The sequence below is a fragment of the Castanea sativa genome, chromosome 6 (genome assembly GCF_040712315.1).
Source record: "Castanea sativa cultivar Marrone di Chiusa Pesio chromosome 6, ASM4071231v1".
NCBI classification, from domain to species: domain Eukaryota; kingdom Viridiplantae; phylum Streptophyta; class Magnoliopsida; order Fagales; family Fagaceae; genus Castanea; species Castanea sativa.
The window spans coordinates 14,188,075-14,206,465 of NC_134018.1; the positions used below are offsets into that span (position 1 = coordinate 14,188,075).

At 41.4% G+C, this 18,391-nt stretch overlaps 1 non-coding gene across 1 annotated transcript; it reads left to right on the plus strand.

The window, feature by feature from the left end:
- Window positions 1–5,058: 5,058 nt before the first annotated feature.
- Window positions 5,059–5,130, plus strand: TRNAT-UGU (transfer RNA threonine (anticodon UGU)). The gene has a single exon. It is a non-coding gene; the product is annotated as a tRNA-Thr (tRNA).
- The last annotated feature ends 13,261 nt before the right edge of the window (window positions 5,131–18,391 follow it).

Here is an 18,391-nt window from a genome sequence, read left to right on the forward strand (position 1 = left end):
TTTATGTTTGAGAAAAATTGATAGGTTGTGGATGTTTTTGCTTCAATTTTTTAAGTAGTAGTTTGGGTAGGTAGGAGAGAGTGAAAGGTTGTTTACACTTTGGTTACGAATTGAAAATTAAATTTATTACTTTTTCTGCAAACTTAAATAAAGTGGATATATATATATATATATATATATATGTATGTATGTATGTATGTATGTATGTATATGTGTGTGTTTATAAATAAAGGGCTTTTGAGCTTTTCCAAGAAAAAAAACAATTGATAAGTGACAACTTCAATTTTCAAGTGATGAGAATTGGCTTGATATAACAGTATAGTATACATATATGATATAGATTTGCGATATTTGCATAAATCTTTGTTGAAATTGATTCTTTTTTAATACCAGAGAATAATAATAAAAAAGTATACAGTAATACTTAATAAGCATTGTTAGAAAAACTTCATCTCATCTTTTATTTTTCATTCTTTAGATTTGAACAATATCTTGATCACTTGATCTGTTGAAGGTTGCTAAGACTCGAGCATGGATTTTTTTTTTTCTTCGACCTTTCACTTCAGTCTTTTTTTTTAGTAAATCACTTCAGTCCTTAATAGGTAATATAATCTAGCTAGTAGCTAGATATTCCGCTATGGCTTTTTACGCATTAACAATTTATGGTATAATAAATATGTAGGCGAAAAAATCCGAACCAAAGTGACTTACAAGTTTATATACGGTGGTCGGTGGGTAATTTGTCTCTATCACTTTACTATTTTGTGGTACTGAAAGTGGTGATGGATTCATGGGGCATATTTGATTTTTTAAGTTTCAATTATGATCGAAGAGGCTTGGTCCTAAAAGGTGGAATAGAAGTGAAAAGGAAGTGGTAGTGTTCAGTGTCATTTACAGGTTGCGATTCATTCACTTGAACTGTCTGTGAGTGAGGGTAATATTCACACACACACACATATATATATATGATTGATCTTTTTCTTATTTTGTCTTTTGCAATAGTAGAATTTCTTCTTAATCTTAATTAAGAGCCAAAGAAAACAAAATAGAATCATAATCCCCGCAATGAATGTAGAACATAATTTTAAGTTGTTGAGATCATTAAATTGTGGTTAAAAACTGACATTAAAATAAATAAATTAGTTAGCCAACTTTTCATATTCATCATGTAAATAAAGCTTTTTCTTTTCTTTTATTCTATTTAAATATTATTATTCTTTATATTTTTTAAGTATGAGCCTTCCCACCTTTTATTTTCAATTTCTTTCTTCTTAAGCTCTCTATCATCTCACACCTTTAGGAATGCCAATTTCTTAATTTGAAGAGACCATGGACTAGGGCTGTCCAGAGACCCAGCCAACCCGACTCACCCGCTGCCACCGACCAAACCCGACCCGCCGCCGACCGATCCGACTTCTCCGGCGGTCGAAAACGGGTTTGTTCCTTCAAAACCCGAGTTTGGCGGGTCGGACGTCGGTTTTCCTTCTCCAAAATCCGATTAAAACCGATCCGACTGATCTGTGAGATTACCGGCGATATTTTGGTAGATCCGGTGACATCTAAACCATTTTCGTCAAGATCTCAGCAAGATTTCACCGGATCTGGCCAAGATCTTGCCGAAAATGGCCTAAATTAGGCCGGATCTGGAGAAACCTCAAAGATTTTCGTCGGATTTTCGCCATTTTCATACCGGATTTTCGCCGTTTTCATGCCGTTTTTCGCCATTCTCACACTGGTTTTCACCGTTTTCTGGATTTTCGACCCTGACCGACCCGTCCGCCGTCATCTGATGGTCTGATCCGCCTGATCTGTTCATTCCGGCGGTTGGCGACGGGTGCATTTTTTTGCCACCCGATTCCGGCGGGTCGGTTCTGGGTTGGGCACAAACCCGACCCGGACCGACCCGTGGACAACCCTACCATGGACGAAGACCGAAGAGGTTTTGTCCAAATTTGACACCTCTACCCTTCACCTCCTTCTTGCGCACGTATCTGGCCCAATATTTGAGACAATTCATGTTAGCCCATTAATCACCACAATTAAAAAGAACAAAATAGTCTCTCTCCTTTTCAATGTGGGATTAAATATTTTCACTAACTCCTCATCTTCCATATTCACTCTCATATCTTTACATTTATGTTATAACATTTTAATTATTTAATATTAAAATGCTCTAACAGTATCTGAAAGGGGGATTGGAGTTTGAGCCATCATATGTGGTCGTTGCGATTTTATGTATTAAACTTCTCGATAATGAGGATGATTGTGTGATTGTTGGAGATGAGAATAAAAAAATTGTTGAAATTGGAGGATATTGAGCTATAGTGCTTGCTTGGGTACTAGCTTTGATAGAACTCATGGAAGGCTAAAATGTAAAGACACCCCATAGGGTTTGAGTTAGTTGCAAAAACACTCCTGATGTTTTAATTCTTCATTATGTGATCATATTTAAAAAACTTGTAAACTGATTCATGTCACTACTCATATAATAGTCACATGATTTTTTCTTTCATAAGAGTTAACAAAAGTTAATCATAAAGGTCAATTTAACAAATATGGAAACCTCGTAGAATTACAATGAAGAATTGAAACTCTAAGAAGTGTTTTTGCAACTAACCCAAACCCTAGTGAGTGTTTTTATATTTAAGCCTTTATAAAATATACCAATGACTTAAACAAAGTTGGTGTTGAGCAAGGATGCTTGTGTGATAGTTGCAAAAGAGAATTATTTTTTTTTTTCAAAAAAATGGGTATATTTAACTATAGTGGTTCGCTTGGTTTGTATTAGACTACTAGGTTTTACAAAATTTACCAAGTACTTAAAAGTCTAATGGGTGTATGATATTGGGTTTTGGTTTGCTAAATTGTGGAGTAAGCTAGGTTTTTCCGGATTTGATGCCAATGCTCAAATAAATTGTGGCTTGGGTTCTAAAATATTATTATCTCTAAAGGTGGTCATGAATAGCTCAAAGGCTCAATATTAGCTGGGGCTTGGAAGCATCCAATGCACCAAAATATAAAAAAGTGAGCTAAAATGATTGGCAATATTTAGTTGGGGGAAATTACAATAAAAAAATGCCTCGGGGACTCAGTCTGCAATTAAAAAATATTAAAGTGGTAGTTCATCAAAAAAAATATTAAAATGATACTAGGTTAGATGCTCGAAAGAGAGTATATACCTGAAAAAGAGACACCCTAATCAAGCCACAACCACGAGGACCAACATAAAGGAGTTCACAGGTCAATCATTATTATACCTCCAATGATGCTTCATTAATGTGTCGTTTACTGTAACACATTGCCAAAAACACCTATGTGGCACAGTCTTTAATTCAATGGGATTGTGAAAATCAGGGTCTTTCTGCTTAACCTGTCTGCTGTATGGCGATTGTTTGTTCGTTCTGGGTGTGTTTCCATAAAATGGCAGGCTTTTTAATTTGTTTAAAACTATTATTTATATGTATTGCGAGAAAAATATTAAAAAAATTTTCCTTTTTTACATGGAATCCTTGAGGATCTATTATAGAGCTTTGTGTTTGACAAAGCCAATTTATTAACATGCCCTACACTTTACACTTTAAACTGACTGACTGACTGACTGATGAGGAATCTGTTCTTCTTTTTGGTTAAAAGTCAAAGCAAAATGATGCAGCGGCAGGTATAGCACTTATCAGAACATAATGAGAATTGGCCCAATTTATCCCGCAGATCTTTTTCCATTTATGGGAGAAAATTGTGGTTAGGTATGGTCGTATGGGACTGAATTGATTGATTATTAACATAATTTATATATGGGTTTTTTAAGATAGTGTGATTCGTAAAAAGGTTTGGTTAATGTGTGTTATTAGTTATTTATTTTTTTAAATATTTTTTTTTTAAATTGAAAAAATTGTCAATACTTTTTTAATTTTTGAGAAACTTTTTTTTAAAGATGAAAATTATTATGTGCCTATAAAACACACATAAGCAAAATTTTCTGTAAAATATATATAAATTTTAGTGGGATATACCTAGAGTTATTAGACTCTAGAAAGTATAAGGAATGCCATGGGCTTCACTCACATCATTAATGGAGGGATAGTTATGCCCCATCCTGACCCATTACAAGCCAATATCATTATTATCATTGATTATGTTTATTTTTAATATAATTTATTAAATATCACTTGATTGAGGACAAAAAAATTAACTGTGAACTAGAAAATTGCTATAATTATTAGACCTGTTGAAAGTCGAAAAGATTAGAAGTTTTTCCCTTTGCAAGCAGGGAATCTAAAATAGAGACAAAAGCAGAATATAATATAATTACTTGAGATGCCGTGTTCAAGTAAAATACATTATAAGTTGAAACTCTTTCAAGAGTTTCAAAAAAAGACTCAAACTCAAATTGCCTTTAAAAAATAATAATAAACATGTTAACAACTTAATGTATAATGTATATTTCCCTTGTTCTCTTTTTCAAATTTTATTTTTGAGGCTAAAATTGATCCATTTTTCAAATCCTTCTTTTCAACAGAAAAAAGAAGAAGTATTTATGTTCATTTTCCTCACTTTTTTTGTTGTTGAAGCAAAGCTATATATGTGGGAACAACATTTTCCAGGAAATTTCATCCCCGTGAGATATGAAGATTTCAATTTGAATAATGAAGTTTCTACTTTCCAGACTGCAATCCCCTAGGTTTAAAAATCTGAGTTGTGAGATATTGATTGCAATGAGACCTCATAAAAAGGTACACATGGTGAAAACAGTGTAAATCAGTATTGACGAAAATGGCATGAAGGAAAACAAGGTATCTTTATGTTTGTATCCCGTACATATATCATGACCCTAGTCGCTTTCACCCAAAGATAACTAGTGATTGGTACATTCAAAGTCAGAATCTTCTTAACTTTTGCTACTCTTTTGACCAACATCATTTGCCTGGCATGATCAGACCGTCTAATTCAACAATCAATGGTTGTCATTTTTTTTTTTTATCAATGCTGTACCTGTACATGTATTCATTAACAACTCAACAAAAGGTAAAAATATGTATTTCATAACATGATAGTATGTGAGCCTCTATAGCTCAGTGGTAGAGCGTCAGTCTTGTAAACTGAAGGTCTGTAGTTCGATCCTGCATGGAGGCAATTTTGAAGTTTCATTTTTCATAGAAATCTCTTTTAAGTTTTATATACAAAATAGGAATTTTTTAAAGGTTCTCAGTGAATTACTTCTATAATTATGGGTTAAGTTCCTTTTCTGCAGGTTTGATTATATATTTAATAGACTCATTACACGAGTGCGTGTAAAGATACTCTTTTTTAATTTATTTGTTTTTTTGGTTTAATGTTTAAAAGTGATATTGTATTTTTATTTTTATTTTTATTTTTTAAGAAAGGTAGTGAAGATAAAGTCATGGAGAAGATAAAGGAAAAAGCTTAAAACATAATTGAAGTATTTGAATTTAAATAAATAATAAATACAGATAGGAATTAGACATTTGAATACGAGATAAGAACGAGTAGTTTTTATGTAAGGTAATGAGTTTTTCTTGGAAGAAGTAATTTTGTATTTTTTTTTTTTTATAAAACATAATTGAAGTATTCGAATTCAAATAGATAACAAATACAGATAGGTGTGGGGGGTAAAAAGATCCTGATGGGAACGTGGGCCTTTTGGGCCGTGTTAAGGAAGGCCGACCTGACCCTGGGTTTGGAAGTTGTTAATACTATGGGTCGGCCCATGCGCCGAGGGTCCGAGGACTCGTAGGGTGAACTTATCCTCGGACCGACACCGAGAGAACCCGGGACTTCATGGTACAGGTTAGGGAATGACACGGTCAAGACCAATGGTTAAAAGGGTGAACCCTTGAATGCCCCGAAGGAAGCACCGAGTGTTGAAGAAATGACAAAGACAAAGGCTGCTACCTCCACATTAAAGACCGCACCTACCACCCTGGCCGCATTAATGGGAGGTGACACTTGAACGATCTGGAAGGGAAACTTCTAGTTCTTGTTCAAAGGCACTAAGAAAAGAAATATCTATACTAAGGGAGGAGTTGAGGGCAACACGTGTATAAAGTATTAAGAAGAAGAGTATTTAAGGGAGGACCTAGAACGAGAAAGAGGGACGGAAACCGTTTGTAACCTAAAAAGAAAAAGACAAAGAGAGAGAGATAATATAAGAACGGCTCTCGGTTTACATCAGGAGGAGACCTATTTACATTACTATTTCTTTGTTTCCTAATACTGGCAATCTTTAGTTTGTCATTTAATCTTCACTCACTTCTAACCTGGGTTTCAAGCCCACTCTCTACAAATTTTCATTGTTTAAGGCTCATTGGGCACTGAGCCCATAACCTTGTTCTTGGGTCAGGTGCAATTGTGCACTTACAATTGGCGCCGTACGTGGGGAATCTAGTCTGGAAGTAGTAGAGATATTATGGCGGGGCTTAGGCTCTCACCATGCGAGTCACAAGGATCACAACGGAAGATCATTTCGAACGTCTTGAACGTCATAGGGATCGTGAGGGAAGCGTCCATCAGAATACCCGGGGGATAGCCATACTCGAGGGGGTAGCACTACCCACGATGAGGGCTCTAAATCCATGCAGAAGGAAATTAATCGTTTGAAGAAGAAGTTACGCCGTGCTAAACGTAAGGTTTCTCCGTCCTCGTCTAGTTCTTCCTCAGAGAAGGATGGGGGGGTTGGCTACAGTTCAAGGTCATATTCCCCCACTAGCGCAACATCCTCCGGCGAGGAGGACGACCAATCAACTCGCAGACGTAAGAAGTTTCGTTCTAGGGGCTTAGGCAACGATACCATGAGTAGAGCGTTGCACCAACTCTCTAAATCTCCGTTTTCGCGGAGGATTGAGAGGGGAAGGCTTCCCAGGAGGTTCACCCAGCCCACCTTTACCATCTACAATGGCCGGACTGTCCGGTGGAACACGTGAGCCACTTGACCAAAGGATGGCGGTCACTCCCATAACGAGACTTTGATGTGTAAAGTCTTCCCCTCCCGGCTTGGGACTGTGGCTATGAGATGGTTTAACGGTCTCAAATCGGGGTGCGTGGGCTCGTTTGGGGAGTTAACTAGGGCATTTGCTTCGCGCTTCATCACGTGTAGCGAGTCCCTCGGCCATTGGATTCGCCGCTATCCATGGTCATGAAGGAGGGGAGACAGAAAGCATACTCAGAGATATTGGGAGATGTTTAATGAAATAGATGGCGACTTTGATGAGGTGGCGCTTAATACCTTTAAGGTAGGCCTCCTACGATCACGACCTAAGAAAGTCTTTGACGAAAAAGCCCGTCCGCGGCGTACGCCGTCTTATGGATCGTATCGACGAATATAAAAGGGTAGAGGAAGACCGGACGGCAAGGAAAAGGAAAGGAGAAGGTTATCCGCCGGAGAAGGGATTTCAGGTCAGGAGATATCACAACAACAAGCCGAGGAGGGATTACTTCGGACAATCCGGCTCGGCTTGGCACCCCAGGCTGTAAATCATGTGTTCCGAGAACCAAGTGCATCGGTTATTAGAAAAAGTTCGTAAAGAGCCCTTTTTAGATGGCCCGGCAAGATGGCGGGGACCTGCGAGAAGAAATCAAAACCTTTTGTCAGTACCATCGGGATGTGGGTCATACTGCGAGAACTGTCGGACCACGGCGGAACCATCCTGGAGCAACTCGTCGGTGAGGGAAAGTTAAAGCAGCACTTGTGTCAGCCCACTTGGGCAAGTAAGCCAAGTTGGTTCAAACAACCAGGAGACGGTTCATCTCGGCCAGCATTGGGAACAATTAATGTTATCTTCGCTGCACACGGTAGGACCGGTTCGGGGTCCCACTAGGATTATGGCGGTTTTCTCATCCGCAGGGCCGAGGATGTCGGTAGCGGGCGAAGAGATTAAGGAGCACCTTACCTGTCTTGGGATTCTCCGAGGAGGATAAGGTAGGGACTATCCGGCCCGTGACGATGCTCTTGTCGTTACCCTCGGAATAGGCAACTATGATGTGAGAAGGGTGATGATAGATCGGGGCGGCGGTGCGAATATCATGTACCACGATCTATTTAAGGGGTTAAGGTTGGAGTTGGAAGATTTAACTCCTTATGACTCACCCCTTATCGGCTTTGAAGGAGAGCCGTTGTGCCAAAAGGAATCCGTTTACCGTTCAATCGGCACGAAACGGTTGAAGTAGATTTCATTGTGGTTGACGCGTACTCTCCATATACGGCCATCCTGCCGGACCATGGCTGCACGCTCGGGAAGCCGTCTCCCTCACCTTGCACGTTAAGGTTAAATTCCCCTCGGGGGAACACGTTGAGGAGATCCTCGGCGGCCAGGTAGTGGCCAGCGAATGCATATCGGCGCGTGCTTCGCCGATCAGAAATCGAGTTATCAACCTTGCCATCCGGGAGTCATAGCAATTAACAGGCTCGGAGGCACCTGGAGCGATGGCGAAGATGAGGCGGTTTGCGAGGAGTTAGAGAAGTTTGTAATAGCGAGATGATCCAGAGAGATTCTTCCAAGTTGGCATACTTTTGCCATACCAAGAGAAGATGGAGGTGGTGAAATTCCTAAGGGACAATATAGATGTCTTTGGGTGGGACCCTTATGAGGCTCCAGGCGTGGATCCGAGCTTTATTTGTCATCGTTTAAACGTCAATCCGGCCATTGTTCCGAGGAGGCGGCCACCTCGGCGATCTTCCCGAGAACATTCGAGGCCGTGAAGGAAGAGGTTCTTAAACTCGAAAGGGCGGGGGCTATCGAAAAGTTTTCTACCCTGAATGGTTGGCTCATACGTTGTCGTTAAGAAGAAGAACGGAGGTGGAGAGTGTGTGTAGATTTCTTGATCGAACAAGGCCTGTCCTAAAGATTCGTTCCCAATGCCACGGATTGATCAGGCGGTAGATGCTACGTTGGACATCCTCGGATGAGTTTCTTGGACGCCTTCGGGGTTACCACCAAATTCCCTTGGCGTTAGAGGATCGGAGAAACTCGCTTTCATTACTCCAGGGAACTATCATTATAAGGTCATGCCATTTGGGTTAAAAAATGCGGGGCTACTTAACAAAGAATGATGACCCGAATGTTTGAACAGCAATCGGGGAAAACCATAGAAGTATACGTGGATGATATGGTGGTGAAGAGTAAGACAGTACCTTCGCACATGACGGATTTGGCCGACACCTTCCAAATCTTGAGGAAGTATAAGTTGCGCCTTAACGCTTCCAAGTGTTCTTTTGGCATGGGATCCGGAAAGTTCCTAGGGTATATGATCACTCATAGGGGCATAGAGGTGAACCCGGTGCGAGGTTAAGGCTATTCAGAATTTGCCCGCCTCGGAAACCCAAAGATATTCAAAAATTGACGGAATGATTCTGCGTTGACAGATTATTTCTCGGTCGCGGCCAGGTGCCGTCCTTTCTTTCGTTGCTGAACAAGTGGAAAGGATTTCAATGGACCGAGGATTGTGAGTCAGCTTTCCAACGGCTTAAGCAATATCTATCTCGGCCACCCATTTTATCTCGCCTGAGGAGGTGGACGAGGTGTTGTCGCTTATCGGCCGTGGCTATTCATGCGGTGAGTCTAGTCCTTATAAGGAATGAAAATGGGGTGAGAGGCCGATCTACTATGTTAGTAAGTCCTTGAATGAAGCCGAGGTGCGCTATTTGCCCTTGGAAAAAGCACTTGTTTGTAGTCCACGCCACGCGCAAACTTCCTCATTATTTCCAATCTCATACGCTGGTTGTTTTGACCCAGTTGCCTCTAGTCGTGTTGCGTAGTGCTTGATTATTCTCGGCAAGGTGGCGAAATGGGGAACCATTTTGGGAGCCTTTGATGTTAAATACAGGCCTCGCACATCGGTGAAGGACGGAGGTCCTCGCGAGATTTGGTGGCGAGAGTTTTGAACCATTGATAGAAGAAACTTCAAAAGAAACACACATGGGTGGAAAATCGAGTTGGTGTGATCACGGATGTATCACCCTCGGTTTGGAGAGTTCACGTGGATGGGGCTATTAATCAAAGAGGGTCGGTGTTGGGCTTGTTCTAGTGTCCCTGAAGGGATTGTCTTTGAAAAATCTTTGAGATTGGCCTTCTCGGCTACTAATAATGAGGCGGTATGGAAGGATCTTGGTAGGCATGCAAATGGTACATAAGATGGGTGGCAAAGAAATCCATGTGTTCTCGGACTCTCAATTAGTGGTCGGCCAAGTCATGGGGACCATGGAGGCTAGAGACCCCGAGAATGCAAGAATATTTGGCCCGGAGTTAAACGTCGGCGAGTGGTCGACTCATTTGCCTTAGCTCATGTCTCTAGGAGTGGAAACACTCATGGAATTCTTTGGCTACATTGGCCACATCCTCGGCTCAAGGTCTACCAAGGGTGATTCTCGTTGAGGATCGATAGAACCTTCTCTTATAGCCGCTAACGCACCTCGCATCCATTTAATAAGGCCTGGTCCAAAGTTGGATGGATTCGATCATATCTTTTCTCAAAAATGACATCCTTCCCGAAGACAAAGTTGAAGCGAGAAAAGGTGCGTCGAAAGGCGCCGCGCTTACGGTTGTCAGAGGATCGAAGCTATACAAACGATCCTTTTCGGGACCGTATTTGTTGTGTGTACACCACGAATCAAACGGAATCGTTCTTGGAGGAATTGCATGAAGGAATTTGTGGGAGTCATGCGGGGGAAGGTCCTTAGCCCATAGAGGCACGACTCGGGGTTATTGGTGGCCTAATATGCAGAGAGGCTTGAGGATTATGCCGAAAGTGTGATCGGTGTCGAGGTTCGCCCAATATCCACCAACTGGAGGGTTCTTAATCCTCTGTCTAGCCCTTGGCCTTTCGCCTGACAATGGGGCTTGGACATTGTAGGGCCATTCCCGAGATTTCTTGGAAACAAAAGATGGCCGCTTGTAGGGACGAGACTTCACTAAATGGGTCGAAGCCGAGGCCACTTAGCCAATATCCGAGATGTTGATTCCAAGAGGTTTATTTGGAAGAATATTGTTACTAGATTTGGTATACCACATACTCTTATCTCGGACAATGGCGTTCAATTTGACAGCAAACGCCTTTAGGCGATGCTTGTAGTGACATGGGCATCACAAACGGATACTCTACCCTGGCTTATCCTCGAGGAAATGGACGGCCGAGGCCGTTAACAAGGTCATTGTCAACGGGCTCAAGAAGAGGTTGGATGATGCGAAAGGCAGATGGGTGGAAGAGCTCCCTCATGTCATGTGGACGTATCGGACCACTCCGCGCAGGTCCACTGGAGAAACGCCATTCTCTATGGCTTATGGAGCCGAGGCGGTGATACCATTGGGTACGGATTTCCTACTATAAAGACAAGTTCTTTTAGTCCTGAGAATAACAAGGAACTTCTAGAGAGAAATCTTGATTTACTTGAAGAACGGCGTGAGGCAGCTATGGTCCAAATGGCTTATTATCAGCAGAAAGCTAAAACAAGGACATGATGCCCACGTGAACTAAGGCCACTTGCGCCTGGTGATCTTGTATTAAGGAAAGTTGTAGGCACTTCTAAGAACCCGGCATGGGGTAAGCTAGGACCTAACACTGGGAAGGCCCCTACCGCATTGTTTCAATAGCGGCGTAGGGTCGTATAGGTTAGTTGACCTGGATGAACGAGTTGTACCACGTCCATGGAATGTAAATAATCTTAGAAGGTATTATTATTAATCAAATAAGCTTTCGTCAATTAATGTTTCAAAGTTATGGCTGGCTCTCATATTTGAAATTACTGTTCTAAAGAATCAAACAGAAACTTGGTTAAGTGTAGTCCTCGGACCACAAACCTTGTGGAAATTGATGTCTTATCATTTGTTAAACAGAACCTTAGTTATGCCGGGTCTTCGGACCTCCTACTTTGGGAAAATTAACATGTGAAGTTATTGTTTTAAAGAATCAAACAGAAACTTGGTTAAGTGTAGTCCTCGGACCACAAACCTTGTGGAAATTGATGTCTTATCATTTGTTAAACAGAACCTTAGTTATGCCGGGTCTTCGGACCTCCTACTTTGGGAAAATTAACATGTGAAGTTATTGTTTTAAAGAATCAAACAGAAACTTGGTTAAGTGTAGTCCTCGGACCACAAACCTTGTGGAAATTGATGTCTTATCATTTGTTAAACAGAACCTTAGTTATGCCGGGTCTTCGGACCTCCTACTTTGGGAAAATTAACATGTGAAGTTATTGTTTTAAAGAATCAAACAGAAACTTGGTTAAGTGTAGTCCTCGGACCACAAACCTTGTGGAAATTGATGTCTTATCATTTGTTAACAGAACCTTAGTTATGCCGGGTCTTCGGACCTCCTACTTTGGGAAAATTAACGTTTGAAGTTACTGTTCTAAAGAATCAAACAGAAAAATGGTTAAGTGTAGTCCTCGGACCACAAACCTTGTGGAAATTGATGTCTTATCATTTGTTAAACGAACCTTAGTTATGCGGGTCTTCGGACCTCCTACTTTGGGAAAATTAACATGTGAAGTTATTGTTTTAAAGAATCAAACGAAACTTGGTTAAGTGTAGTCCTCGGACCACAAACCTTGTGGAAATTGATGTCTTATCATTTGTTAAAGGAACCTTAGTTATGCCGGGTCTTCGGACCTCCTACTTTGGGAAAATTAACATGTGAAGTTATTGTTTTAAAGAATCAAACGAAACTTGGTTAAGTGTAGTCCTCGGACCACAAACCTTGTGGAAATTGATGTCTTATCATTTGTTAACAGAACCTTAGTTATGCGGGTCTTCGGACCTCCTACTTTGGGAAAATTAACGTTTGAAGTTCTTGTTCTAAAGAATCAAACGAAACTTGGTTAAGTGTAGTCCTCGGACCACAAACCTTGTGGAAATTGATGTCTTATCATTTGTTAAACGAACCTTAGTTATGCGGGTCTTCGGACCTCCTACTTTGGGAAAATTAACATGTGAAGTTATTGTTTTAAAGAATCAAACGAAACTTGGTTAAGTGTAGTCCTCGGACCACAAACCTTGTGGAAATTGATGTCTTATCATTTGTTAAACAGAACCTTAGTTATGCGGGTCTTCGGACCTATACTTTGGGAAAATTAACGTTTGAAGTTGCGTTCTAAAGAATCAAACAGAAACTTGGTTAAGTGTAGTCCTCGGACCACAAACCTTGTGGAAATTGATATCTTATCATTTGTTAAACAGAACCTTAGTTATGCCGGGTCTTCGGACCTCCTACTTTGGGAAAATTAACATGTGAAGTTATTGTTTTAAAGAATCAAACAGAAAATTGGTTAAGTACGGTCCTCGGACCACAAACCTTGTGGAAATTGATGTCTTGTCATTTGTTAAACAGAAGCTTAGTTATGCCGGGTCCTCGGACCTCCTACTTTGGGAAAACTAACGTTTACAGTTAAACAAAAGATTGCTTAAGATTTGTCTTCGGACTATGACTTTGCTTAAAGTTAACTTCTGATTGTGTCTGCATGTTAATACCTTATTGTTTATTAACTTGGATCTTAAGGTTTATATCTTTAAGTATTGAGTGAATTTGTGTGAGGAATGGTCCTCGGATCTTACATCCTACTAGAAACAGTGTTATGCATTATAAAGGCTTAATCGTTGTATGAGGTCCTCTTTCCTTTTTTATCAAGGCATTGTTCAAGCGTGTTAACTATGTCACCTCGTATTAAATCTTTAGTAATATACGCATGATTATGTGGAAGTTACGATTGTGCAATCCTTGGAGTTAAATTTTTATACTCTGAGAAACTTTTGATATGACTTAATGGGAAACTTTTGTAATAAGTACAATAAAAGGAATAGAGTAAAAACGGACACAATCCAAGTGAAAAGCAAACGATATTGTACTTTTTTAATCAAATTGAATATACATTACAATAGATATGTTCAAAAAAAAAAAAAACGAGAAAGAATGGAAAAAGAGAAGCCCTAAGCTAAGTCCTAATTTGCGTTGGAGGAGGATCTTCTTTGAGAGGTGCTAGTGCCACTCGGTCTTTCGACTCCGGCTCAAAAGGAGTCATAATCTGCTTTCCTTTATCCCACCGTCGTTGTTGAAAGGACGATGGGTTCCACTTGCCTCGGCTCAAGTCCTTCTCTGCATCCCTCCTCCTTCCTTCTCTTTATTGGAACCGGAAAGGTTCGTAGGATCGGGAATTTGCTGTGGGACCATCGAGAGGTAGGGCAGGAAGAGTTGTCTCGGGGGTAGGAGTAGCGGCGAGGAGCCTCTTCAATCTCCTGTATTTCTAGGGGAAGCCAAACGTTCTCGGACTTCCTCAAATCCGAAGATTGAGGAACCCTGCTACGTTTAGAGCTTCCCCATACTTTTGACGGTATTCGCGGCATAAAGCCGCGAACTCCTCATCGCTCCTCGGTGGTGGCTACCCCTTCATCAAAACTTGCCTGCTTGGCGGCTTGGAGAGAGAGTTGGAAGGAATTGGCTTCTTCTTTCATCGGCGCTAGTTGCTTCTTAAGATCCGAGCACTCCCTTTGAGCTTGGGAGAGCTCTTCATTTCTTTCCTTAAGGAGTTTGCGCTTTGTCCTTCTATTGGGTCTTCATGGTCTTCCAAGTTTGACTCGACCCCGTTCTTCTCTCTCCTCAGCTTGCTACCTCCGAGGTCGGCTTCTCGTTCTCGGCAAGGGTTGTACCTAAGGTCCTCTCGGTCTCCACCCTAGTTTCGAGTTCAGCCACGGCTACTTTCCGAGCGTCTTCAATAAACTTTTCGGCTACAAAGACCTCTGAATAGCACTGTAAAAAGCATGATGGAGTTAGGAATAACAAAAACTAATTTACTTATAAATATTGTTAAAAGGAGGAACACTTACCAGCGCTAAGTCTCTTTTTAGAGAGAGGAATAGTTGTGGTTGGCCCATCTTTTCCAAGGTCTCCATGTCCTTGGGCAGCAGAAGAGGGCGTTCTAGGACCTCGGCCGGGTGGTGGGCGTGGCCTTGTTGGTCGCCCTTATGCGGCAGGAGATAGGAGCGCGCGTCCGGCCTTAGATCGGGGGACCGGGTGGCCGGTGCTCGGTGCACTACCCTCGTCCATCGATTTCCCCGAGTTCAACTGAACGGGATCTACCCTTGCCCTTATCCAGCTTCTACTGATGGGCCGGGGGGAGTTGTTGGCGTGGTTTCTTGGGCTCTTTATTAGTCGTCCCCTCATCATCCCCTTTCCTCTTCTTCTTGGGATCCTCGGCTAGCAGTTTGGGCTCAGCTGGAGGAGGAGGAGGAGGTAAAACTGGGAGAACTTGGGACGTCCCCTTTTTCTTCTTCTCTGCAACTTTGGCAGCCCTATTAGTGAGAAGACCCTCCATTCGTCCCATGTTTTCTGCGGATTCGTCCTTGGGAAGGGCAACTACAAACCCTGCAATTCCTGAGGCCTCGGTTGCTTCTTCTTCCTCGTCGGAAAGCACTACAAACTGGTTCCCGCGAGGTCTCTCGGTGTCTTCGAGATGGAATCGATCTATCTCGTCGTCAAGGGTGTGTGAAGAAGACACGCTCTTTCTTACGGAATGACGAGCATTTGTGCGTGCACGGCAAGGGACCGCTGCTATCGCCCGGTTGTACAGAATGGTGTTAGGAGCGTCCGGGAGGTCACGGTCGTCCAGAAAATGGCGCCGAGCTACGTTGATCCTCTTCCGTCTTCGGTCGCCTGCAATAATGGCGTCCTCTATCTCTTGGAAGTCTTTGGAAAGGGGAGTGTATCCGAGAATGAGGTGAGCCGCCCGAAGTTGTAAGTCTTCGCTAACGAACACCTCGGAGCGAAGTACTCGGTTTAAATCGGCAACGTTACGAGTGACTCGGACGAGGACGCACGTCTCTTATACGCAAAAAAGACGTCAAAACAAACAAACTGATTAGATTCACACAAATATTTAACAAGTTTAAGTAAATACAAATACGCATTTGTGTGTGTGTTAGGAGAAGTTGTGTTGTGGGAGATTAATCCTACGGCGTCGCACTGGATCCCCCCCGGGGCGGGGCGGTGAAAGCCATCGTGCCGGTTCCGGACACGATCAAGTAGTCGTCCTTCATGCCTTTGTTTGATTTGGGCGGACGGGAGATTAGCCTAACGGTGCTAGGCCAGAGATTTCATATAATAACCTACTTTAGAAAGTTTGTGGGACTCATATAGGAACACGACATCGTGCCATGTGAGGTTTAAACCCATCTGCTCGTTTAGAGCATCTACACTACCTAGAACTCTAAAAACGTTTGGAAGGCATTGGTCGGGACACGAACCCTGTGGTTGCGAAGATACTTCCCTCATTACGGGTTTCATTGGAAGGGTCATCCCGCCCTCTATGAAGGCTATCATAAGGATGATAACCTCTCCCTCTTTCCTAGAACCGGCCACGGGCGTTGCCGGCGGTATTCTAACCCTACGTCGGCGGGAATATGGTATTTGGCTCTAAAGCCTTCCATCCGCGGCGGTATCAACTAGACACTTGAATTTTCCCATTAATAGAGAGACGATAGACTAAACTTTAAAAGGGAGAGTGTTTGTATTGGTACCGAGGACAAATATTGAGGAGAAAAGGTTTAGAATAGGAGTAAGAACTTACAAGGTCGAAGATGTGCAAATCTCCACGGTTTTACGGAAGTAATGTATGATGGGCGATGTCTTGATGGGATTACCCACGAGGAATTAAATGAAGGCGCGGGTTCCCGAAGCGTCACGACGTGCGAAAAGGCGGCCTCGAAATTATGTCTGTCCCGCCTAAAATTTCGTGGAGTAATGAGAACCGTTGGATGCCCATCTCCGTTGAACGTGGGAGACAAAGAGCAACTTACGGTAATAAATGCGCGCATTTTCGAAAATAAAACCGCCAAGTGTCATCTTCGGGACGCAAAACGATTTCCACACGTGCCATTACTTATAAAGTGTGTAGAGCGAGGTTCTCGTCGGATCAAAACCCTATTTTTCTCCTCGGACGTTGAAAATTAGAGTTTTGAGGGGCTATTGTGGGGGGGTAAAAAGATCCCGATGGGAACGTGGGCCTTTTGGGCCGTGTTAAGGAAAGGCCGACGACCCTGGGTTTGGAAGTTGTTAATACTATGGGTCGGCCCATGCGCCCAGGAGTCGAGGACTCGGCCGAGGGTGAACTTATCCTCGCTACGACACCAAGAACCGGGACTTCATGGTACAGAGGTTAGGGAATGACACGGTCAAGACCAATGGTTAAAAGGGTGAACCCTTGAATGCCCCGAAGCACCGAGTGTTGAAGAAATGACAAAGACAAAGGCTGCTACCTCCACATTAAAGACTTACACCTACCACCACTGGCCGCATTAATGGGGAGGTGACACTTGAACAGTGGAAGGGAAACTTCTGAGTTACTGTTCAAAGGCACTAAGAAAAGAAATATCTATACTAAGGGGGAGTTGAGGGCAACACGTGTATAAAGTATTAAGAAGAAGAGTATTTAAGGGAGGACCTAGAACAGAAAGAGGGACGGAACTGTTTGTAACCTAAAAAGAAAAAAGACAAAGAGAGAGAGATAATATAAGAACAGCTCTCGGCTTACATCCGAGGAGACCTATTTACATTACTCTTTGCTGTTTCCTAATACTGGCAATCTTTAGTTTGTCATTTAATCTTCACTCACTTCTAACCTGGGTTTCAAGCCCACTCTCTACAAATTTTCATTGTTTAAGGCTCATTGGGCCTGAGCCCATAACTGTTCTTGGGTCCAGGTGCAATTGTGCACTTACAATAAGTATGAAACATTTAAATATAAATTAGAATAAATATTTTTTCCCTTTTAATTTATTTGTTTTGTTGGTTTAATGTTATAATGTTTAAAAGTGATATATTGTTTTTTTTTTTTTAAAGAAAGGTAGAGAAGAAAAAGGAATGGAGAAGAAAAGGAAAAAGCTTAAAACATAATTGAAGCATTTGAATTCAAATAAATAACAAATACAAATAGAAATCAGACATTTGAATGCGGGATAAGAATGAGTAGTTTTTATGTGAGGTAGTGAGTTTTTCTTGGAAGAAGTAATTTTGTTTTTTTTTTTTTTTGATAAACATAATTGAAGTATTTGAATCAAATAGATAACAAATACAAACAAGTATCAGACATTTGAATATAAATAAGAATAACAGCTTTGTTCCCTTTTGTATGTGAGATAATTTTATTCTTTTAACTTTTTTGTTTCTTTTTTGTGTAGGAAAAAAAATAAACTAAAAGGTATGTTATTTCAGAATTTGTATGAGGATATTTTGCACTCCAAAAATTGAAGATGAAATAAGGGAATCCTCTTATAAGCAGTATAAATCCTATTAATAATATGATTTTTTTTGTTTGGTTTTCAACATTTTGCGTACTAAAATACCCGCACACAAAGTATTAAACTCTCTAAAATACCCATAACTTTTAGTTCAA